The sequence below is a fragment of the Prionailurus viverrinus genome, chromosome D4 (assembly GCF_022837055.1).
Source record: "Prionailurus viverrinus isolate Anna chromosome D4, UM_Priviv_1.0, whole genome shotgun sequence".
Lineage (NCBI taxonomy): Eukaryota > Metazoa > Chordata > Mammalia > Carnivora > Felidae > Prionailurus > Prionailurus viverrinus.
Window position 1 is genome coordinate 21,402,797 of NC_062573.1, and position 25,720 is coordinate 21,428,516.

Below are 25,720 nucleotides of genomic sequence, written 5' to 3' on the forward strand. Positions count from 1 at the left end.
CCCATTCATGAGAATATACATTGGTGCCAACTTTATGGAGGATGATTTAGCCATACATATCAAAATGCAAAGTATGTCTGTTCTGGGGCACCTGGGTGGCTCAGTTGGTTAAGCACCCCACTCTTCATTTCAACTTAGGTCATGATCTCGCTCCCCTGCATCCAGCTGAGCTCAGAGCACAGAGCCTGCTTGGGAGTCTCTCTCTCCCTTTCTCTCTGCCCCCCTGCCCCCCACTCATTCTCTCTCTCTCTCTCTCTCTCCCTCCCTCCCTCCCTCCCTCCCTCTTTCTCTCTGTGTGTGTCAAAATAAATAAACTTAAAAAAAATGAAAAGTATGTCTATTCTATTAGCAATCCTACTTTTGCAAAAATATTCTAAGGGACTTCTGGTATGTGTGCAAAGTTAGTACAAGGCTGTTCATGGCTGCATTTTTTATGATTATATGAAAGAGATATTTGGGACAACTGGGTGGCTCAATCAGTTAATCATCTGACTTCAGCTTAGGTCATATGATCTCACTGTTTGTGAGTTTGAGCCCCATATTGGGCTCTGTTCTGACAGTTCAGAGCCTGGAGCCTGCTTCAGATTCTGTGTTTCCCTCTCTTTCTCTACCCCTCCCCCACTTGCGCTCTCTCTCTCTCTCTCTCTCTCTCAAAAATAAACATCAAAAAAATTTTTTTAAAGAGATACAAACTATATGTCTTTAGGGATTTGATTTCAAGTTATGATACATACATACAGTGGGATATCATACATCCATCTAAAATGATGTAAATCTACACTTGTTTACATGGGGAAATGTCCATAATTGATTATATAGTGAAAATAATAGTTTACAAATAGCATATATGGCACAAATCTGTTTTTCAAATGGGAAGTATATGTCCAAATATGTATTTATTCATAGAAAAAATTCTGGAAGAATGTACATAAAGCACACTGACAGAAGTCACTTTTGGGTAGTGGGCTTATAGTGATTCTCACTTTCCTTTTCGTACCTTCTTCATAGTCTTTTAATCTTTATAGCTTTGTTATAGTCTGAACATTTGACTATGAGCATGTATTAGTTTATGTATTTTAAAAAGTTGTTTTGGTTTCTACAAAATCTCGTGCAAAGTTTGAAGATTTGAGTTTTAGACCATGATAAAATTCTCCCGAGTCAAACAGATGTATTCAAACCTCACATACTACACAGAAATCTATATTGTTTGCACTGTATGCCACATACAATAGATACAAGAGCATATAGCTGCATCTTTCTAGGACTGCTGAGACCAGCAATGTTATTTCCACTGTTTAATTTTTCATCCTTCATTATGTGTGATTACCAACACTGTTCCTCATTTTTTAGGGGTTCTCTTCGATGTTCAAGGTATAATCCTAGGGCTGAAGGAACATAACCTCAAGGTGTATGGTTAAAAGTCAAATAATTCACCTTGTTTAGGGTAGGTATGATTCTATGCGGTGATTGAGAGGATAAAATGGAAAGGTTATCTATTCCTAAATTTAGAAATTAGGTCCTGATAGATTGGTGGTTGATTTAAATATAACTTCTTGTCAAGCATCTGTTTTTAGAATCAGATTACTATGAGTCTACAGTTTCCTTGAAGCCTCATGGTCTCATATTTCTGTTTGCCTTTGCATCGTTTTCAGAAAATGAAGAGTTTGAAGCTGCAGATTTAATTTTCATTGTTTCATATTTTATATGACACACAGACCATTTCTTAGAAATATAAGGCGACAAACAAATTGCAGAAGAAATAATTGCCATTATCTCATTGAATCTTAGGTCATTCAAAACTCTCTCCCACACGCTGAAGATTCATTTGGGAATGCTTTTGTCTCCCCGGCTGCCCACATGCTTTTCTGATTCATCTCTTCTCCAACTTTGCCTTCTTGACCACCCCCAGTGGAGTGCTGTTTTTCATCTTGCTTCATTTGTTTATCTCTGGGGTTTAATTCAACAAACAAAGTGGTTTGGACCAAACTCTGGGCTCTTGTGGGTGTGGATGTGTTCTTTGGTCTCATTTTTAGTTCCAAAAGAAGAATGTTGTTTTTGACCTCTCTGACATTTCCTTGCTGATTTTACTAGGACTTTGATACTAGTAAAGGGTGAGGTTTTTTTCTGAGGAAGTCGTGTTGCTTTTGTTAGCGGTGGTAATGCCTTTTACTGCCTTGTAACTCAAGTTGTGTTCCAGTACAATCGTAAAAGTGTGCCTTAAAAAAACAAATTTAAACTGGCAAAAGTAGAAATTCAAGGTTACCATTCTGGAGGAAAGATGCAATTTTTATTATTGATGCAGAAAAGAGGGCTGTATGGTAAAAGGAATTTCAGTCATATTTAATTGCACCAAGATTTAGGTAATTCACTGCCTACCCCACTCACGTGCTCAGCCACTTCTCCCAACACCCTCTCAAGGTGTACAAGCTACTAGTGTTCCCTCCTCCACCGCCACCACACTCCCCCAAGAACTTTTAGACCAACTGGCCACAAACTCAGAAATCTACAGGGGCTGGGCAAGTGGTGCAGAAGAATAAGTCTGGCTGTTTAAGAAGACTGATTGGGGGCGCCTGGGTGGCTCAGTTGGTTAAGCATCCAACTTCAGCTTGGGTCATGATCTCATAGTTTGTGGGTTTGAGCTCCGCATGGGACTCTGTGCTGACAGCTCAGAGCCTGGAGCCTGCTTCGGATTCTATGTCTCCTTCTGTTTCTGTCCCTATCCCACTCACGCTTTTTCTCTCAAAAATAAATCAACATTAAAAAAGAAGAAGAAGAAGGAGAAGGAGGAGAAGAAGAAGGAGAAGGAGAAGAAGAAGGATTAGGGGCGCTTGGGTGGCTTGGTTGGTTGAGCATCCAACTCTCGATTTTGGCTCAGGTCATGATCTCATAGTTTGTGCGGTTCGTGAGTTCCAGCTCCCTCTTGGACTCTGCTGACAGCATGGATCCTGCTTGGGGTTCTCTGTCTCCCTCTCTCTTTCTCTGCCCCTCCCCTGCTCGAGTGCATGTTGTCTCTCAAAATAAAGAAACATTAAAAAAAAAAAGAAGAAGACAGGGTTTAGTGGGGACTTGAGCAAAATGGAAACAGCATGTTTCATCTAGAGAGCATCTCTTTTCAGCATCAGCCAATTGTTGCGATGTGGGAATACACTGCATGTGGTCAGATCTTCCACCTTTTCAATAGAAGCAAGAAATAAAGATTTTTGTGTGACATTTTCAATCTTGTCAACTACTTCAAATAAAACATCAACACAACTTTAGTCCACACCGTGTGTCAGAGGGCTGGCTGTGGCTGTGGGCCACCAGTGTGCACCTTCTGATAACAATGAATGTGTATGAACTTTGGGAGTCCAACAGCAGGGTGCTGATGAAGGCTGTTTCGAAGTCAGGACTGGCACAGACATAATTCCAGCAGTGAATAGGGTACTTTGAGGTACCAATCTTCAGTGGTACTGCTGTGTGCTTGTGACAGAGCAATTGGTTGCTAAAAATTACAGCCTGATCTCTTTGAAGCCCCCAGGGCTCTTAGGCAATTCTAGGGAAGGAAATCTCAAGAAGGCGATATTGGAGTCCTGCTAGTAGGCAAGTGGAGATTTGAATAATTAAAGATTAAAAGGAGATATGACCATATTTGAACCCCATGCTGGTGAAGTGGTTTATACTGGTTAAATTTTTTTTTTAATGTTTGTTTATTTTTGAGAGAGAGAGAGAGAGGGAGAGAGAGAGTGAGCACAAGCAGAGGAGGGCAGAGAGAGAGGGAGACACAGAATCTGAAGCAGGCTCCAGACTCTGAAATGTCAGCACAGAGCCCTACACAGAACTTGAACTCATGCACCGTGAGATCATGACCTGAGCTGAAGTCAGGTGCTGAACTGACTGAGCTACCCAGGCACCCCTGGTTTATACTGGTTAATCTAACTGAAAACATCAATTGAAAAATCCAAAAGTTAGAATTTTGGAAAGGAGTCACATTTCTGAAGTTATTATTAGGCATTGAGAACAATTATATGGCTGTTTGGGATGATAATTAATAATATTCATAATAATAAATGGTAATAATAATATCGGTTGTCATTTATTGAGTACTTACCATATGCCAGGCACAGTGCAAGTATATTCACATGTACTAACTTATCTAATACAGCAACCTTATAAAGTAGGTTCTACTATTACCTCCATTTGCTAGATGAGGAAACTGAGGCACAGAGAGGTGAAGTAACATGCCCAAGGACACCAGATATGTTATACCAATAAGGAATGTTCACTTTGCATTGGATCCCTAGGATTGGTTTAAAATGCTGTCACTTTTTTTTTTTAACAGTTTGTAAACCTACTCACCAAAAAGTTCTAGCTGTCTTAACCATTTTCATCTCTCCATATTCCTTTCTGTTCTTCATTACTGTGTATGCATTATTCTAAAATATGTTAGGGTTTACTGTTTCCCTAAGTTATGGTTTGTCTTTCTGCGGTTGTATACTATCTCCCCCCAGTACTTATCTACAAACTTTGCTCTTAATGCCATTTTTATTAACTAAAAAATAGCATATGTTTATCCTAGAAATTTTGTAAAATACAAACATATATGAAAAAATAGCTCCTAAAACCATCATCCGCAGAAAAGAATGGTTCACTTTATGTGGGATTCTTTCCATTCTTTTGTATGTTCATATAGTCAACTGTAAGACTATAAATATGTTGCTAATTATTTTTACCAAATATAAATCATATATACACATAACTATAGCTTTGCTTTTTTTAGTTAATGTTTATCATGAGTGGTTTCCCATGGCACTACTTTCAAAAACATTTTTATTTTTTTAAATGACTACATAGAATTGTATCATATGAGTTTACCAGATTTTATTTTTAGAATTTTCATGCTGTTAGATGATTAAATATTTTTAAAATGTTCACTCTTGCAGATAACATAGGGATGAATGTTTTGAACATAAGTCTTTGACCTTATTTGTCGATATTTCCTTAGAATAAATTCCTCCCAGTAAAATCAGTTGGTCAAAGCCTCTAAATACATGTTGCTAAGTTGCCTGTCAGAATGTTGGGCCACTTCACATGCCACTAACTCCTTCAGTTTTTAGGATCTTCATTTTTCCATCATTTTCCTCTTAACCTCCAATTTTAATTCTTTAGATGTCTTAGGACTAGACCCTCAATTTAGCCTTTTCCCCCTCATTGTAGTATGTGTCCAGGACTTCCCATGCCCGGCGGTAAGTAGGCAGATGTGGGAGCTTCCTCCTGAGCTCTGCTGGCTGATGGAGTCCATCAAGAGGAAACCAGCTTTAGGGTCAGCTCTGTGGGAAGCCCCAGGCCTCTGGGAAAGGAGCCCATTTCCCACTAATTTACAACTTGTGGGTGGTTCTGCATGTGTAGGTTTCTGGGACAAGTAACTAGCTAAGAAATGGCTTGGGTTTCACTGGACAGCATCAGTCACCAGAAGTGCTCCCACGGCATGGTTACTGCACAACATCTGGACAGTCTTTGAGGAGACAAAAACATTTGTTCTGCCTGGATAATTTCAGAGAGGCTATGAAGGCTACTGGGGCAAGGACAGGTCAAACCAATACAAGGCCACCAAGGGGTCAACAGAGGGAAGACCATGTGCTCCTTAAGGAGTCATCCCCAAAATGCTGAAGGGGAAAAAGAGAGGCTTGCCTCTCTAGGGGATTAAGAGAAAAGGGAAATGTGGAACATTTTTTAGGATTTCTTTGTTTTTAATGACTTATTCTCTTACTAATATATCAGAGAGAAGGAAAGCTCCTGGCTAAGAAATAAAACAGTCCTTCATCCCAGAAATCACACCAGGAATATGAATTCTTAACAGGTGTCAGAAAAGCACACTGAATAAGGAGAGAAGAATGCAGATACATCACTTCGGTTATAATAAATGCTTGATTTCTTTTAATCCCCAGAGTCCAATTATTTTCTTTCCAAACTTAAGAGCAGTGTTTGCCCTCTGAATCTATTTTTACACTTACTAATGGATCTGAGCTGACTGTATTATTTGCCTATTAATTTGAGTACTTAAAAAATATCTATCTTTAACAATTTTCTCTCCCTCTCTTTCATCTACCGTGTGTCCCACACCTTTCCATCTAATGAAGGGTTTTCTATACCCTTTCTCTTCTCTGTCCTTTTGGCCTCCTGCTTGTAGAATCAGCACAAAAGAGTTAATAATTTAACCCCATCCATCTTCTCCAATACTACTCTTACACAGGAGGACAGGGGTGCAGATGAGAAGGGCTTCCACACAATGGGAAGCTGCAGAAGCAGAGACAGGGAAAGTATGTGGAAGGGGGGATGGGTAGAAGTGAGATAGGGATGGGGGATGGAGGAGGAAGCAGGGTCTACAATTAGGCTGCAAAGGCTTTCAGAAATCATGTTTGCAAAGGTCTTAGTAGGTTTTCTTAAGGAATTTTGAGGGTGTTTTGTTCTTTGTAAGCAATGTAGAACCATAGGAAACTTTGAGGGGAGGGGAAGATATGGTTAGACAGTTTTTATGTTGGTTTGATTGGCTTTCTTTCTCCCCAGGCAAAAATGACTCCATTGTGGTAGGAAAGATAAATAGGAAGGGGAAGAATCTAAAGGCAGGAAAAACAGTTTGGAGGTTACTGCAAAACTGAAGCCTAGTCCTTTGGCTTGGACTTAGTCAGGGGGATGGAGAGGAAGAGACAGATTTAAGAGTTCAGTTGACCTGACTTTGGTGCTTTTTAGAATGACAAGAGAAAGACAGAGAGATGGAAAGTTAAGCAAGTGTGACTATGATTTCCCATAGTCCACGAATGGATGATGACATCATTTAATGACATAAAAAAATGCAGATGGAGAAGGGCGATTTAAAAGCAAGATAGGAAGATTGGTTTGGGATTTACTTGCAGAATGTCCTGTACAGTGTTGTGCAGGTGTTAACATCTTGCTTTCCAAAAGCAGAAAAGAAAGGAAAGGAAAGGAAAGGAAAGGAAAGGAAAGGAAAAAGAAAGCCCTGATTATATCAGATTTCCCATGGTGTAAATGTTCCCACCATTGGCCGATTTTCAGCCAGTCCCATGGAAGTCACTTATTGCAGAGTTGGGAAGAATATACACAGTCAGCTCTTCTGAGCTGGACTGGGCAGACTTTAGCATGCTGTTGGTCCTGCTGGATACTCTACCAATGCATTAGGGAGCATAGTCCAGGAGCTCAGCAAGGAGATGAGCGCTGGAGAGATGCGGTTTAAGTGAAGCCAAGGGAGTAAAGCATGTTGAAATAAAAAGAGAAAACCAGTATTAGGAGACATCTGTATAAGGAAAGAGGAGTCAGAAGAAGAGCAGTTAAAGAGGCAGGAGAGTCAAAAGAGAACCAGATTCATGAAATACAAGAGAAGAACTAGTTTCAGGAAGGAAGGTGTGGTTAATAGTGTCAAGTACCAGAGATCAGGTAGCCTAAGAACTTAAAGGAGGTCATCAGCGTTACCAGTTAAGCAGTCTTTCTGTGTTTGAGACATGTTTTTGTTTTTCTATGTTAAAAATATGTTGTAATGATAAAAAAGAAAACAGATATGCTTCTTCCTTTTTTTTTTTTTAAGGAGATAATTAATGAATTTGGACAGAACACACTCAGTGGTAGAAGTGAGGGGTTACCTGAAATGGGCTGGAGAGTTTGAATAAAAGGGAGGGAGTAGAAATGAAATCTTCCTAGCAGATTGGCTATTAAAGCAAGGAGAGCTCGAAGTATGGCATATTGGAAGGATGGCTTTTAAAAAGAATTATGTGTCATTGATCAACTAGTAATTCAGAGGAATATATCTGTCTATAATCCAGGCTAACTTGCTGATCCCAGTGACAGGCGGAACAAACATCTTACTCAAGTCCAGAGGCAGTAAAGGTTTTGAATTTTGCTTAAGTGTCAATAGGAGTCACATTAATACAGAGGGCATTGCATTAGTCCGATTAAATTGAATTTGTAGATATCCAGAGCCTATGTGATTCATGGTTTACTCCATAGGTAATGGTGGTATTCCTTGTATTTTTTAAAATTTGAATATTGATTGCTTGATAATTTGTTTGTGTCTGTGTATTGGAATGAAACTGACTCAGTTATGAACTGTAGGTCCTTTTATTCCTCCTTAAGTGAAAAAATAATTACCTATATTTTCCCCTTAACTTTGAGGCACCTCTTATTCTCCAGGAATTCTAAAAAAATCCAGCTATTAGGTCTTAATTGTAGTACATTCGGCCTGAAAAGTTGTTTTTAGAATACTTTATTTTTTATTCTTCACTGGTTTCCTCTGATACTCTATTTTTTCAGAGCTTCCCAAGGAAACCAAAGAGTGTACATACCAACCCAAACACATGTGTAGTGAAAATCATTTATATTTTAAACACTGTGTACATGTACATTTATGTAGACCAGTTAATAGATATTAGACATCAAAGCAACATTGAAGCAAAGCCTTTTAGGTAATCCCTAACTCAAAAGTCTCAATAGAGTGATAAAAGTGAGCTTCTCTGTAGCTCCCTGACCTCTAGCAGGGTCTCCAAGGCCACAGCTGCCTGAAGGGCAAGTCTGTAATTAGAAGATGCCAGGGTGATCTCAGAATAGAACTTCAAGCCACCTGGGCGGCATTTACAGAATCAGCTTCTCTGGAGCAACAGCAACAAAGAAGGGCCTTCCTACAATATTTGGAAAGAGTCACCTCAGATGGGTCTTGAGTTTTGATGTTGGTGTTAGCAGGAATCAGAAAAGTTGGAGAAAAGCTCCCTGAAGCATACTGAGGAACAAATCAACCCACAATATTCAAGGGACAGGATTCACATTTGCAGACTTTGTCAAGGGACACATTCTTTTATACTCTCACTTTTGGAATTCAATATTTTTGTCATATGAACCTATGACACTTGTAAAGTATGGGCTTGATGTCAGCAGACCTACATTCTTGTGTCATCTGGCTAAATCATTTAGCCTCTTTGGGGGCTCGGGATCTTTTATTGGTAGAAATCAACAAGACTAATAAACATGCTTCAACCGTTACAGTGCGTTCATGTATTCATTGCAGGAGTGAGCAGATTCTTGACTCCACAAGTTGTTCTTAGTTAAAAATGATCACGTTTGGTGTTGGAGCCATAGACTGATGTATTTAATTTAAAATCGATGACTGTCTTCTCTCTGAGGCTTTTCTTCTTCTTGGTCTCATCTCCTTTCTCCAGCATCCTATCTTTGTCTTGTGTGGGATTTATTGTCATTCATACCCCAGTAGAACAATCTAAAGTATTACTTTAATAGGGATTCTTTTGGGAACCCTAGCCTTCAAAATTCCAAAAACAATGATTTTGGTGGTGGGATTTTAAGCACAGTGGTAAGTGGGTGGAGGGTGGGGGGTGAGGCAGGAAATGGGCAGTCAGGGAGACCTAACCACTCCCCTGATCATACTTGGAATGGCATCACCTCCTCCAGGAGCTTTCCTTTATATCTAGAGGGTCAGAGAGATTACTTTTAACTCTGTGCGACCTGGAGTTTTACAAGTTTGGCATGGGAAAAACCTAATAGGCCGTGGCTGGTATCTGAAAATGACATTAATAGTCAGCTAATAATACCCTCTTTGTTTAGAGTGCCATTCTTTCAAGGGAGTCAAATGAACAAAATTCACTTTCAGAAAACCCCTGTGAGGCAGAGAGAGCATACATATTCTCTTTATTTTACAGATGAAGAAATGGAGTCAGAAAGTTGCACATCATGTGCTCAAGCCAAATTTGACCCAGAACCTAGTCTCTTAGCCAGGGTTATCCCTTGAACTAAGGCAAGATGCTCCTGGGCCCTGGGCTTCAGAAGGTGTGGTTCTGGCCCTTCTCAAACTTCAGCCCTTCCTAAAGGGTGAGCAGTCCACAGGGTCAAGGTGTCCATGCCACTGGAATTATAAATACCTGGGACCCAAGAATTCCTTGCCATAGGGCCCCTAAGTGCACGTCCAGGGCCTGCGTGGGCCTCCTCACTGGATCTGTTCCTAGTGTTGACAGAACCACTGATGCGTGTACCTGCCCAAGTTGTGGCCTGACTGTAGCATAGTGTGGTATAGTGTGGAGGGGGCATGTGCAGCTGAGGTCCACATGCACACACTGAAGGTTCTTCTGGAATATGATAGAGTTGGGGGTGGGGAAGAGAGAAAAAGGGTTTGGGGGTCCCCTGTCCCACTCTACCACATTCTTGACAAAACTCAGATCAAACTGTGAGGAGTTTGAATGTGAACCTACCCTTCCAGGTTGCTTCCAGGTAGGAGACCTTTATTTTATAGTTTGTTGGGTTGAATTATGACTTAAATATGTAGACAAAGTATGTGGACCTCCATTTGTACTTTTGCCTCTGTCCCCCAAATGTTATGGGTGGTCTTGCTTCTGATTGTCAAAGCAGAAGCCAGAGGAGGAAGTTGAACTGGAATGGTTATATAATTTCACACAACTGCGATTCTCTGGCTGCACTTTGCAAATCTGTAGAAACCAAAATACAAGTCCCGTGTATTTATCACTGGGACTCTGACCATTATAATGAAAATAAAAAGGGGACTGGTTCTTTTTTTTTTTTTTTTTTGTGGCTTCCCACCTCCCCCAGTTTGCGAAAAGAAGGAGCAATAGGCGTTTCATTGGCCCTCCCAGGACCTGGGAGGCACAGGCGGGGAATCCCAAAGGCAATAAATAAGTCGCCTATTGAATACCAAAGTCAGGGTTTGTGGTGGAAAACAAAAACTGCTAATTAGCCAGAGGACTGTCCATCTTCTCCCACACCCCGGGCATTTGAAAGGAAAGGCTAGGGGATGCTGTTCTGAGGGGTTGCAGCCCCCAATCCCTCTGACTGGGTAAAGTAACAAAGGGAAAAAAATGCTGAAAGCAGGAGTTTGGAGGAAGCGATTTCCACTAGTGCTATTTGCCGCTGGGAACGTGGAAGAGACCATCTCTGGCTCAGCCGCAAGCCCCAGGGTTCCTTCTCCTCCTAGGCTGGCAGGCCCGGACGGGGAAGGGGGCGCTCACCCAGGACCTGCGAGGCCCGCAGCAACTCCCACCTCCCGCCCTCGGCCCCCAGGCGTGCCGAGAGCCGCAGGACGTCGCCCGTTTAAGGGGCGGGGCGCGGCTCCACGTGCTTTCTGCTGAGTGACTGAACTACATAAACAGAGGCAGGGGAAGGGGGCGGGGAAGGAGGGAGAGAACAGGCTTTGACCGATAGTAACCCTGGCGCTCAGCGCAGCCGAATCTATAAAAGGAACTAGTCGCGGCAAAACCCCGGTAATTCCGAGGGAGAGTGAGTGGCGCCGGGATCCGCCGAGCCCAGCGGACACCTCTCTCCTCGGGCGCAGGTGGGCAGGGCAGGGGGGGCGCCGCTGGACCGGCGCTGCCAGAACCAATTTTTCGGGGCGCTTTGCTCCTCTTTTTTCCCCCTTTTCCCTTCTCCGGAAGGGTTTTTCAAGGGGTGGGGGAAAAGACGCACACACAAAAGTGGAAAACAGGTAAGAGGTTCTCCAGTGACCTGGGCGTTATTGTTTTGTTTCGGGGCGGAAGAGGCTCTGGGAGGCGCTGAGTTTCGGGGACCAGTCTGAACCCCCACTTCTTGCAACCCAAATGGAGCGGGGTCGGCGTAAATGGAGAGGACGTCCTAGGACAAGCTCTGGCGACCCGAAGACGAGGCGCTACTGCGCACGGGGTTCGCCCGGCGGTGGAGCCGGGGAATCATCTCCGGGCGTGGAGACCCGGGCGCAGTACCGGGGGCGCAGTGGGATGGAGGGTTCTGGTTGGGCCGGGGGCGCAGCTGCCGGGGCGGAGGGAGCGGGGGTTGGAGAGTAGTCTCAGCACCCAGCGCTTCTCTTTGTTCTGAAGAGCCTGAGCCGGCTGGAAACCTCCGTTTGTGGGTCGGCCGGCGCCCACCGGGACAAATGGCAGCACTGAGTCCCCGCTCCGTTCTTGAAGGAGCTGGTCTGAGTTGGGCTCTGATCTGGGGATCCGCCCCGTGCGCCCCCGGACTGGAGCGGCGCGTTCTTGTTCCCCAAGGACTCGGCTGGGTGGTGTCCCAAACGGGGTCTGTAGCGCTACTGATCAACTTGAGGCCTCGGAGGCTTTGTTTGACCCCGGGGGTCCTGCTTCTGGCCTTCGTTTGCGCACCCCAGCTGGTGTGCCTGGCGCAGCGGGGGGGACGCGGTTTTGTTTTGTTTTTTTAAACTCGAAAGACTTAGAAGAAGAGCCGGAGGAAACCTGGAGGTGATGTGCCCATTCTCCCCGCCCCCATCCTTCCTGCCCTTTGCAGTTTAGTCTCTCGGGGCTGCCTCAGGCAGGGCACGGATGGGGAAGCTGGGGCGAGATGGTGCCGCGGAATGACCGGGAGTAACCCCGGAGGGCGGTGCAGAACTCCATGCTCCGCCGCGGGGCTGGGCTCCGCGGTGGGGGAGGGTGGGCTGCGCTTGGGCCGCCCGTGGCCTGGGGGCAATGGTGCAGCGCCTCCTGGCCAACTGGCCTGGGAATCAACCCTTTGGCGGGAGGGGGCTCGGGCTTCACAAAGCGTTACGGTTTGCCGGTTCCGACTAAGATCCGGTGAAGACGGGTGGTTGCAGACTGGGAGGAATCCCGGGAGAGCAGGCGAAAAGGCCGTCTGGTTGTTTTTTTATCAGAATGTTTTCCGATTCCCAGACCTTTGTTACCGGAGACGGTTCTTGGCGTGGGTCGGTTTCATGGTTGTGTGTAGGTGTCTCTTTTTCAGCATTTATCTTATAGAAGGAAATAAACAAGGTGTGTGTGTGTGTGGGGGGGGGGGGAGAGAGAGAGAGAGAGAGAGAGAGAAGGAGAGAAGGAGAGAGAAGCGTCTGGCACTGGAAGTAATTGGCTCTTGTCTTTTGCAGCATTGATACCGTCAGCTTTTAAAATCCGAGTATTATTTAGTGACACCTCACAAAGTGAATGGGTGGTATATACATTTACATAAAAGAGGACAAATTTGATATTTTAAAAGTTACTTGGTGATGAAAATCAGCAAGTCACTTTTTAAGGCCCAGTCTCCCTCCCCGTCTCCCCCAAAGGACACCTTACCTATATTTCCAAGTTCAAAAGCAGTTTTACTGGTTGTTTTAACAATGGTTTGGGACCCAAACCTAAGTTTTGATCTTCTTTTCAGACAGAGCTTTTCAGACAGTCCCTCATTTCTCATCTCCCCTTTTATTTCAGCCCATTTTTCTCATACCTACCACAAAAATAATGATGGCTTTCTGTTGTTTGAATCATGCCCTGAAGACACTTCTCCCAAATCAAAGAAAGTGTGAAAGCAATGGAGAATGTTCTGGGGTAGAACCTCTTCAGATAGTATAATAATTTATAAGTACAAAGTTTCCATTGTCAGCCTCTTCCCTAACTGCTCCTATAAAGCAAATAATTCATGATAGAGAGTTTTAAAAAAACTGTTGGTCACGCAGAGCAAATTGGTATCTACTTGAAAGAAAGCAGTAGGATCAGAGTGACCACGCTTAATGAGTACCACAGTCCATTTAAGAGACAAAGAATTGCTATTCTAGTAAGAGTAATTCCCTTGCAAGGACAAGCCTCATGTTCTAGAACGACATATCTTGATTTTGGAGGTGACACCTGTGAAATGTGTGTCTGCCCTCCTCCTGAGCATTTGAGATCTCAAGTCATAAATATTTCAGTTTACATTGAAATAGAGGCCTCTGATGGACACATCTTTGACTTAGGGCATATTTACAGTTCATATGAGATAATGGTCAGTCTAGGATTGAAAAAGGATAATTAGGACTTGGCCGTTTTCAACTTCCGCTGTAGGAAGTCTCAGTGCTTACATTATTAAAAATGAATGAAACTCAGCAACACAGTTTTTTGTTTTCTGTTTTTGTTTTTAATTGCCTTCTGTAGGTATTTACCTTATATGGGGAGAAGTTGGAATATTTTTCCATCCAAAAAAAAGTTTTTAGGGATCTATCCTCCCATGAACCAAGTTACTTATGCTATGTTCATAGTGATTGCAAATTGTTAATATCTTTGCTACTTCATTTTTTAGCTCCTAAAGTAATTAAGCAGACATTACTGTAGACTCTTTAATTGTGAACGTTTTGGATATCTAGAAATTACCAGAGACGTGGTTTTTTGTTTCTAAAATACTCTCAAATCCAAATGCATTTTTATTTACTGTCTGGATGTCAAAGAAATAATGCAAGTAAAATGCTCTATATGGCCATTATTCCAGCATCAAAGTTTAAATGATCTTTCTGAAAATTTGTTTTATTTAACTATTCTGGGAGAGGGTCTACATGAAAAACTGAGACCCTCTTCATATCTGCATGTGGGAATCATCGTAAATGCCAGAGTTATTGTAATGTTTATTTCATAGGTGCTATTAAATAGCACCATGTGCCAAGCACTCTTCCAAGTGCTTTTCAAATACTAATTGAATCTCTGCAACAAACCTATTTATCATCCCTGTTTTGCAGATTAAGAAACTGAAAGGTGAACTACCTTGTCTGTCCCTGGCCACACATCTTGCAAGTGGCAAGACTAAGATTTGAACCCAGCCAGTGAACCCCAGAGTACTTTAGATCCCACACTAAGCTTTGAGGTGGTACAATTTCAGCTGCTGTAAGCAGAGGACTCTCTGAGAATGCTCACTGTATTTATGGTACATTCATCTGCTATAGCCCTTATCAGAATCTACAGCCTGTATCATATTTCCCTTGTTGCTGTGAGTGGGCCAGCCAAATTCTCAGCTTAGGATCTTGGTTGCATAGGGATTGCAACACCGTGGAAAGAACAGACAATAACATTAATTCTTTTCTTGGTTTTAAAATGAAAATTTTACTATTGCTTCAGTCAGATATTTGTGAGTAGGTCTACGATGTCAAAATGTTTTCCTGTGTAATACATCTAAAATGGAATGGCAGAGTGTTTGGCTGTAAAAGTATAAGGAACAAAAAGACAAAGGCAAGAGAAGTATTAATTTAGCCGTCAGTCTTAACTTTGGTGAATTTTTTTTTTCTGTTGGTTATAAAACAATACAATTTCTGCTTGTACTATCCTTAATTATGTTGTGGACCTTTTGAAATAAGCTATTTCTCTGTTCCTGCCATTACTGTCTAGGAATCAGATTTAGCCGTTTCGTATGGCATCCTTCTCAGAAAGTAAATACAATTTCAAAGTCGGCTTTATGAAAGTGAAATAGGATGGGAAACTGGTTTTCCTATTAAATTATTACAACAAATTAGAAATCAGTTCTTAGAAAACATTTCTACTTAGTTAGAAGCAGTTTCACTTATTGTTCATTTACTGCGTCCTGGATGTTGTTTTAAGCATTTTGCATGATGTTTCAGTTTGTTCTCATGAGAAGCACAGGTTGTGGATACTATTATTATCTTTATTTTACAGATGGGGAGACTGAGATATAGACAGGTTAAGGAGCCTGATCACAGAGTTTGTAAGTAGTGAAGCTGAGGTTGTAACCCCGGGCAGTTTAGTTTCCATGAATTTGCCAATATCAGAGTCAGGACTTTGTCAGGATATCCAAGTTTTGACAAAAGAAATACTAGCAAACGGCAAAGAGTGATTCCTTTTCATTTGGATATTTTTACCTAAAAATAGTTCCCTGGTAGATAACCAGCATAGATGTTGTTAGAGAGGTACATTTAGAAATGTTTTAAACCACAGAATGAAAAGCTCATGTGTAAAATTGTCTTCGGATAGAGCTTTCTGTTACTTTGCATTCCGTTAAGATAATAAACTATATTAAGGCAAAGAGCATTTATGGGAACAGTGAATGGCAGGTGCATCACATGTAGTTCCTGGAACAAAATAAAGTTTGAAATCCTGTCTTTTTACATTTTGAAAACTCAATTTCAGACCTGATTGGAATGCCATCCCTCTCATGAACTCCTGGATTCACTCCTCCCTGCTAACACTGAGTGACAATTATCCCCTTCTTTTTTACTTCCGTAAGATTAGATCACTGCACTATTCATGTCATGTATTTAATTGTTTTTTTGGTTTTAGTTAACATGTATTTGTATTCCTCTTGAGTGTACGGTTCTCCTCAAGGAGGTCTTTGATTCATTCTCCCAGTCCTTAATTCAACCCCTTTGATATGAAAGGGGTTCAATAAAAGCTGACTTGAACGAATCAAAGAGAATGGGAAACTAATTTTTGTTTGCTGTATTCTAAAAAACAAATTATAATGATGGGATAATCACAGAAAAGCCTTAGAAATAGAAATATATGTGAAGTTTTTGTAGTTAGGTTTGTGATAAAGATTGAGAAATTTTTACTCAATTTAGGTCAGCTCACTTTTTGTAGAACAAACAATTGTGATTCCATTCATTTCATTTTTTTAAAGTTTGTTTTGAGAAAAGTGAGAGAGAGTGGGGGAGGGGCAGAGAGAGGGAGAGACAGAATCCCAAGCAATCCCAAGAACCTTGAGATCATGACCTGAGCAGAGATCAAGAATAGGACACTTAACTGACTGAGCCAGTCAGGGACCCAATCAATTTCATTTCTTTTTGAGGCAGCTGTGATTTGAGAAAATGTTATCATCTATGACCTTTCACTTTAAAGCACTTTGATTTGCACATTAATTAATTTTTTAAAATAAGAATGAGATAATTCACTAAGTAATATAGAATTTAAATACTTTTTAAAAAACCAAAACAACCTTGTATGCATAGGATCTGTTCTTTTATTCATTCTGTGTGTGTGTGTGTGTGTGTGTGTGTGTGTGTGTGTGTGTGTGTATTTGTTTAAAACTCTCTGGCATTTTCTATGCCAAATTCAACTTCCAAGAAGCATTTGGAAGCCAAAACATTTTATCTGGCTAGTCTTGAAGTCCAGATGTTTTATGATAACTGGTATTTAGTATGGGACAGTTCCCAGAAAGAATTTTATATGCATAACCAATATCAGAGGTCATCATTTATTGGGAGAGGATTTTTTAAATGTTTGTTTATTTAAAATTAAGAAAATGTTTTTATTTATTTTTGAGAGACAGAGGCAGAGCACGAGTGGGGGAGGGGTAGAGAAAGAAGGAGACAAAGAATCTGAAGCAGACTGCAGGCGCTGAGCTGTCAGCACAGAGCCTGACATGGGGCTCAAACTCATGAACCTGCAAGATCTTGACTGGAGCCCAAGCCAGAGGCTTAACTGACTTGAGCCACCCACATGCCCCTATGGGGAGAGGATTTTTAATAATCTCGAGTATATGATGAAATCAATGGATTCTCTCTTCAGAAAAAATATACATAGACATGTACACTCCAAGTTTTATGTGTAATTACATGTAATTTTGCATAGAATTATATTGTTTACATACAATTTCAGAAATCATGGCTCTTTAGTGAATTTCTGAAATTATATGTAAAAAATATAATGACTTTGGGCAAGTCATTTTACTTTTCCAAGATTTAGGTCCCTGCTTTACAAAATGAAAGAGGAGGAAGTGCATGACTTTTAAAGAGCCCTTCATGTGTTTACATCCTCCAGCTCTAGGTGTGTATTTAGGAACAGGGTGATTCTTTGATTGGAGCTGCTTAGAGATAATATCCTATGGGAAATCTTCAGCACTAGTTTCACAGATTATGTGGTTTCAAGACTAGAGAGGAGACACCCAGGGGGTGCCTAAGAGTATTTCCGATGAGAGTGAAGGTGGCACGGTGAAGGTGATAGGAGAGGAAGGCAGAGGCAAGAAAGCTGTGGAAATTGTCTACTTATCTGCCTTAATGGAGGAAGACGTGAATCATAGAACCAAAAAGGCATTCTCATCTGAAATGCAAAGGAAGGGGGAGTTGGTTCATCTCAATAAACTTCAGTAGAGCAAACATGATTTAGTGAGACGTTGTTCCCATCTCCAACTCACCATTTGGAGAATCTCTCTGAAATAAAATACTCATTTGGACGGTCTATCCTGGACATCTCTCCATTGTGGGTATAGGTTTTGCTTCTGACACTTATCCTGCAGTCCTGTTAAGCCATTATGTGAAAGGAGCACCACTGCCCATCCTAGGATAAGAACTGGACTAACCTTATAAGGATATTCCTAAATATCTTGGAAGACTCTCACTGGGGGTAGGTGGGCAAGACACAGCTTTCTGAGGCATTGTCCTGAATTTGTTATCTCAGAGATCACAACAGATTGGGACCAGAAGGAAGAAGGGGGGGGCGGAAAAGGAGCAAGGGGTTTCAGGATGGGAAGGGGGGGTGCATGAGAGGAGGAAAGACACTGTGAAGTTGTGTGGGTTTCATATCCCTATTTACACTTGCTTTGCAAAATCCCTGTAAGATGCCAGGTTGGGAATAATTCCTTTTGTCAAGGGTCATACCAAGCTTGTTTTCTTGAAGAAGCAAATCCCCAAGGGGGTGGCAGTTTGAAATCAATTGCATCTGGTGTTTAGATGACCCGAGTTTGACATAAAGGCAACACTGATGGAAGCAACAGCCTTCCTTGAAAAGGCAGAGAGACAGTAAAGACCCAGAGTAATGAGTTTAGATTGCCTTGAGGATCCTTCTCTGCTCCCAGGGGCAGGGCTTGGAGGTGGAGGTGTCCGTTGATCTTAACTGGGGTGAGGTGTGATCTCTGGTACCAGGAGAGGGAGGGAAGAGGAAGATAAACTATTAGAAAAATGTGTTAATATAAAAAAATTAAATGTGTTAATGTACAAAAAAAATACCATTAAACTGAGATTCATTTCTTTGGCAAATATTTTTTCAAATACCACGTAAAGTACTAGCGGCTAAATACATGTCAGAAGACTTGGAGGGTCTGCTGCCATGATGATCATTAGCTTGGCATTCAAGGCTCTTTGAAATAAGACTCTGACCTATCTTGACAGCTTTTATCCTAGATTAGAAGAGGCATACTTGAAGGAACTAGATTTGTTTTTTCGCCAGTGATTATTAGCACATAGTATGGCTTAATAACTATTTATTAACTGAATTTCCTTCGATTTTAGGAGCCCCTTCCTGCTCCTCATTGCTGTGGTATCTCACATTCATCCTCTCTGGTTACTTTTGTTTGCAATGCATCCTCTACTCATATTCCTCACTGACTGAAATTTTACCCACTGACCACGGGTAGATGAGAGCACGATGAGGGTTAGGCCTTCCTCCGTGTCACCTCTTGTAATTGTCACCATCACCCTATCTTTGATAGGCAGCACATAAGTCATTCAGGTTATTTACATTGACTCACATTTTTGTGAGTATATTTACAAAATAGAGTGAAAACAAGTCATTTTTTGGGGTGCCTGAGTGGCTCAGTCAGTTGAGCGTCTGACTTCGGCTCAGGTCATGATCTTGCAGTTCACGAGTTCCAGCCCCTCATCGGGCTCTGTGCTGACAGCTTGGAGCCTGGAGCCTGCTTCGGATTCCGTGTCGCCCTGTCTTTGCTCCTTCCCAGCTCATGCTCTCTCTCTCAAAAATAAATAAATGTTAAAAAAAAAATCGTTTTTCTAAATAGTCTGTCTGTGAAATAAACTTTCTTTCCAAAGGTGCTGGTGGACTCAGAGACTTGTTGTCACTTTGTTAAAAGGGGGTATTAGCCAATATTAAAGAAGTGTTGAAGAGCAGACCAAACAAACTTTCTCTTTAATGTAGTAAAATTTTTGTAAAGGCCAAAAAAGTGTTGAATGAATTTTTCTTGTGTGATTCAGTTTTTCACACTGCATCTGTCCATCTAGAATTGTCTAAGTGGAATTTAAGTGGCACTTAAATTCACCTTGTGATGAATTCCCACGTTTGGGGAAATATTGATGTATGTCCCATCATGCAGAGATGTCTCTGTATACCTGATGCAGAGAGTGGTTAAATAAGTCGTTCATGGTTCACACGTTTGGCTAATGGCACGATGGCAACCAACACGGGGGATTCAAGCTCAAGTCTGATACCCAAGCTCCAAGCAGTTTTCCTAGATTCAGATCTTCTACTCCAGCCTCTTTATCATCAAGACTTGTTTTCTGTTCTGTGGCTTAAAGTGATATAGTGGATTTACCCCACAGGGGTCATTACCTGGAAATTAAAATCTTGGCCCCTCGTATTTTAATCCAGACTTTTTGCTACTATACCAGAATTTTGGGTAATATTTACAAATGTCCTTTTAGGAGAGAAAAAAATTGTGTCTATACAAGTCTGTCCTTTTCAGCTTAAAATGGACACTGAATCTTTGAAAATCAGACTGGCCTCTTTTATTTATTGTCTGTTGGTCTAATTTGAATCTTAAGGAGTTTTTTAACTGTATTTTCTCTCTCTCCAATTAGAATTAAGGAGTTTTTTAACTGTATTTTCTCTCTCTCCAATTAGAATTGCTCCTTGGTTGTAGGTTTGAATAGGAAGGAAATCCCCACAGCAGTCCTGAAGGTCGAGTCTTAACTGGAGTCTGTTTCCTTTATGCAAAAGTACAAAACCCTGTGCTAATTTTGGCCCGTTAAGATTAATTGTGATTCAGGGCAGAGTGGTGTTTTGTTTTGTTTTGTTTTTTAACTTTAGTGATTGTGTTCATTGTAGTGAGGACCTTGGGTTCAAGAAAAAAGAAAGCCTTTGGTCAAGTTATGTTAATTCAGTTGTCTGTTCTGTTGCAGGATTTGCAAATTTAGTGGCATCAGTGCCATTTTCCAGTTTCCAAACCTGGTCACATTTCACATGATCACAGCGTGCCTTTCTCTTCCCCAGAGCAAAGGGAGGGTTGTCTGACAGTTGGTTCCAATGGCCTCCATTAAGAGGAGTGCATGTGCCCCTGGCGGCTGCAGAGACCAGCAAGGCACTCTGTCTTTAGGCAGAGCACCAGGTTGGGGACTCTGGTGCTTACCTGATGTAGATATTTAGCACATGGCTGCCTGGGAGATTGGATTGTGCAGATACTTAAATGGCACTGTAAAACCACTGTTAAAAAAAGAAGGCTAGTAGGAGTTGCACCCAATAGTTTAGTTTCTTTTCCTTGAACACTTTTTAATCTGGCATATAAGATGTTGGATTTGTGAAAATCTTAATGACAGCACTTTCTAGCAGGAATACTTAGAATCATAATAATAATCGGAATGGTAGAGATCTGTTTCCTCTGAGAAGATCCTCCCAAACCTCAAAAAATGGAGTTCATGTTGCCAGTGTTTAAAAAAAAGGCCAACATTCTTCAGTTTTTGCTTTTCAGAATCACAAGTGTATGGATTTAAACTTGTGATCTTATTCCTCTTTCTTCTTTTAATTAAGCAACCCAGCCAGCAACATGGTTTCTTTTGGTTGTTATAGAGGAGTTCCAGGTGTAAAGTTGGGGGCGGAGCTCAGACCCTGGATCTCTGTGCCGGTCCTGGAAGCCCGACTAAATTTTCACTTACTTAGTTACCTGGTCCTGGCTGGGCCGTAGAAACAGAAGCATCTCAGACATGTGACAGAAGTCCTCACTGCCTCAAGAGCTGGCTGGTGAAAGAAGGTGTTCTGGATAAAGATTGCTGGGGTTTGGTCACATACTCAGTGAGCTAGAATGGGACAAGAGCCTGGGGTTAGATAACTCGTTTTGGCAAATGTAGAGGGAATAGAGTATTGAGGTGGAAAAATTTTATTCAGGTATTGCTGTGCTTCATTGAGTGAGTTTTTGACTTGAGCCTATGTGTTTAGAGTTCAAGAGTCTTGACCAATGCTGGCAGTCTTATATTTAGGGTTGAGCCCCTAGGGGAGGTATTCTTGTAGCTGGCATGCTTATAGGGGTTCTAGAGCCTGTGTCTGGCAAATTACCCATTCTCCTTTGCCCACATGAAGCCAATGAAAATGAATGTCCTTCCCAGCGAATTAGGGCAGCTTTGAGGACAACCAAATTAAATGCGCTTGAACTTGAGTTTCTTTGAGCACAGCTGGAAATTTTGTCATGCTTCTGGGCTATCTGAACTTCTACTTTCATGAAACTTCTGATTTGTTACTGTAGTGAGCCTGCTTTAACTATTTTCTCTCATTCCTGAAGTCTGACTTCAGAAGCCTTCATTCCACGAACGTTACAGAGCATAGAGTCTTCCTGGGCACTGGGCTCAATATGGCAGAGAATAAGATGTTGAGACACAGTAGCTTGCTGCACGTAGCTTACAGTTTAGCAGGGACCACCTGATAAGTCAGTAGCCTGGAGAGGATTGTAGGGAGAGCCTGAAAAGATGAAGTGTAAGGCCCAGGTAGCAAACAGGTAGTTGATATAGAGGCTGGAGGAGACGACACGGTGGAGAGGGAAACTGAGTCAGGTGCTGAAGACTTGGAGGAAGGGAGCAGTGTGCTTGCATAGGGAATAGGAGTTGCCTGCCCAGAGCATGGAGAGAATAGTGTGAGTGAGTGTTGGGGGCTCCCAAAAGAGGATTTCGTGGTAAAACAATTCCAGAAGTGGCACCAGGGTATCAGGGTCACGCCTTTAACATCTTCCACTGAGCTGGGCACTGGGGAGAGCTCCAGTTCATTCTGGAAAGGCCTTTGGGGAAATAGTACCTTCTGTGGACAAAGAAGAGAGAAGAGAGATTCCTTTAATAAATTACCCACTTTATGCCCCACCCATGATGAATGCTTCACCCTGTGAAGTCAGCAGCACTAATCATTATAATAGCTACCATTTACTGGACACTTACTTTGTTCCAGGAACTGACTTAATGTTTGTATACATTATTCTATTTTCTGGAGAGGATACATGGGCTCAGAGTCCCTAGGGTCCCAGTGCTGGTGAGGAGCAGAGTCAGGCTTCCAAACCAGTTTTCTCTGACTCCAAAACCTCCCTGCTTTCTACTGGGCCAGTTAATTAAAAAAATAAGAGTTAAGGATGTTTAGGAAGAGTTTGCCATACAGTAGCATAAGCCCAAGGGAAGGGGAAGGCGGTGAAAGGATTTGGGTTTGTCCCCAAGTCCTTTGAGCACTTTTATAAAAATAAACCCTTTATGCTAGGAGAAGGTTGGACATCTGAAGATGTTGACCCTTCAGAGATGGGAGCCAAACAAAATGGTTTTTGCTGATACAGTCACTAGACTTTTATCCTAACATTCTCTTGGGAAACCCTCCTGCAACAACAGGGAACATGGTAGTCAAAATTTTCTGCAAATAAATGATTGATTGCTCATGGAGACTTGCTTGTGTTTCTGTATAGCTCAGGGTGTTTCTGACTTCAATAGCTCCTTCCTTCCAGGCCCTTCTTATTTTGGTATTATAATGGTAGTTGAAAAAAAATTTTTTTCTATGATAAATAATGTTGACAGATTGATTTCTTTTCAACAGGAAACTTCTTTTTCCTATATGCTAGGTACTCCTACCAGAGAAAAAGCAAATAGTTGTATTGTTTGCCGAAATCCTCCTTTTAAGGTTGCCCTGTGTTTGTTTAATGGAAATCAGCAGGGGGAGATGGGCTATCTCTAATATTTTGTTAGAACTTCTCCATAATTCAATAACAATGAAACAAGAACTTGGGTACGGGACAGATTTGCTTTTGAAAACCATTGCTCTTAGCAGTTTTAGAAGTCCTGAGACTGTATTAGCTGGTAGCAACTGCAATGTTGAGAGTGATGAAACGTATCTTTGGCTGTTCAAATATGATAGAAATAGATTTAAACCTTGTGAGTCTCCTTTAAAATAGAATTGTTGACAGCAGGAAGGATAATGCTTCTCCAGGGCTAGTTACAGATTTGATGGTATTCATGTGTCTCTTCTTTCAGTTTGTATGTGTTCATTTCATAGCCTTCATTTTGAAAATTAGCTATTAGCAAATACTTTTGTCCAGGAAATTGAATCTGTATTCCTCTATAAACTAATTGTTAATAATAAGTAAGTATGATACATTTGGCACTTAAAAAAAGTGTCCAAGAGTCACAGATTGCTGGAATTGATGAAATTCATTGGATATATATTTTAAAAATGGGTATGTGATAAAGCCTCTTCTAGGATGATAGAAATCTTCTATAATGGTAGAATTGCTTCCTTTTACCCTTGACTTTTTACCTTGGAGGATTTCTTACATCTTTTTGTCCTCAAATTTGAGTATTAAAATATTACCATTTAAGTAGGAACACAATCTCAGGGGTTGCTGAGTAGCAGACCATGGCCTTTCTGCAGGCCTCTAGGGGCCTAATGGCAGCTAACGGCAGTTTAACTAAATTTGGGAGTCTATAGGATGGTTGGGAAATGTGAGGGGGTGGAATTTAGGGTTAGCAAGGATGGCCTTAAGGATAGAGAGCTCGGGGGCACCTGGAGGCCAGAGAAGTGAAACTCAGACAGTCAAATGAACCCCGGGCTAATAAAGCTCCCCAGGGTCAGCAGGGGAGAAGTCACAGTCCAAATCCCTTCCTCCCACCTCAGCAGCTACGTCCTGTTTTCAGTCCTGGTTTCGGTGAGCCTGTTGCATGCAGCCTGGTTTTCTATCAGTAATCTCATTAGCCTTTTCCCTGAATGGGGCTTCTGATCCAGAGACATATGCTCAGAGATGCAACGAAAGAACAGACCTTTTCCAAAGCAAGCGTGCTCTGTTGGGCTCGTGGGTTTCATACCCTAATTTTACAGGACCCTCCACATCTCTTTGGAGACCAGATGCGTAGGTGGGTCTTGCTTTTGTATCAACATCTCATGAATATGCAATCAATTGAGCTCTAGTGCCAACTCATTTTCAATTCATATGTGGTAGGGTTCAATCCTGCTTTAGATCTACCTGCTGCTTTGTATGTTACTGGCTAGCTGTTTGTCGATGTGAGACGTCTAGATACGTTTTATCAGGAGAGATGCTGACAAGCTGTTGTCACAAATTTCAACTTCTGTCTCGCTTCTGGTAACCATGTAGACATTTGTCAACAAAGTAGAACGTACACTTTATCTATCTATCTATCTATCTATCTATCTATCTATCTATCTATGTAAAATTTGGAGAACTAGTTGCCCTTAAGACTGCTCTCTGGGAGAAATGAACACTAGTTGCTGACTGCACGTTCTGGGTATATTTGGATAGAACTCATAAGAGAAGTGTGTTCAGAAGAACAAACAGAATTGCAGCAGAAAGATGATAGTGGGGAGGGACGTATAACAGTTGTTGGAAAAGTTACTTCTTTAGACATGTGGGGGCCAGCTCTAACTCTAGGGGGTGGGTCTGGTTAAGCCACTTGCTTTTTGAGGGCCTCAGCTTCTCTATAAGGTCGGGACAGGTGTGTAGAGGGAACGGTTCTCCAAAACTGCATCAAACTTTCTGTCTGTCAGTAAGACAGTTGACTGGAGTATGGCCTTATGAGGGGCCAGCTACTTTGCTGCAGTGAGAAATGGTGGTGGTGTGGTTCCTGCTTGGGGACGGCCCTTGTCTGGCACATGCCCTGGCCGAGGGGTCGACCTGCACCTTAGATGGAAGTTCAGCTCTCTAGGCCTGGCCTCACGTGCCCCCAGTGTTCTTGCCAGAAGGAAAAACACCAACCGACCCTTCAGTGACTGCAGAGACTGAGAGTTCCTGGCAGCAGTGCAAACATGTGCATTTTTTCCCCCCTTATTACGCTTCCGTAGGCAGATTTAATGCTTTAGAAGGGTACAAGGCAGTCACGGGAAGTAGTTCCTGTTTTTCTTACGGCTTTGCCAAGTGGGAAATAAACCTTCCTACCTTGTCTTTTTTGCAGGACTTCCTCTGTCTGTCTCCTCCTTTCTTCTTTGTATTTCTCATCTCTCTTTGAAACTTAATGTGAAGTGCACAAGGGCCGAGTGTTTTGGTGAAGAAGGGGCTGGAGGAGCAGCGTGGTGGGTGCTGACTG

At 41.9% G+C, this 25,720-nt stretch overlaps 1 protein-coding gene across 7 annotated transcripts in view; it reads left to right on the forward strand.

The window, feature by feature from the left end:
- ABCA1 (ATP binding cassette subfamily A member 1) overlaps window positions 1–25,720 on the forward strand; it is a 324,881-nt gene that overhangs the window by 181,937 nt on the left and 117,224 nt on the right. Inside the window, exon 1 of one of the 7 annotated variants that reach the window (XM_047829339.1) lies at window positions 11,213–11,482. The exons of 5 other annotated variants lie outside the window; for them this stretch is intronic. The gene's annotated coding sequence lies outside the window, so the exon portion shown is untranslated. Of the gene's footprint in view, window positions 1–11,212; window positions 11,483–25,720 lie in introns of those variants that run through there. One more of the 7 variants, XM_047829342.1, reaches the window with a different exon arrangement.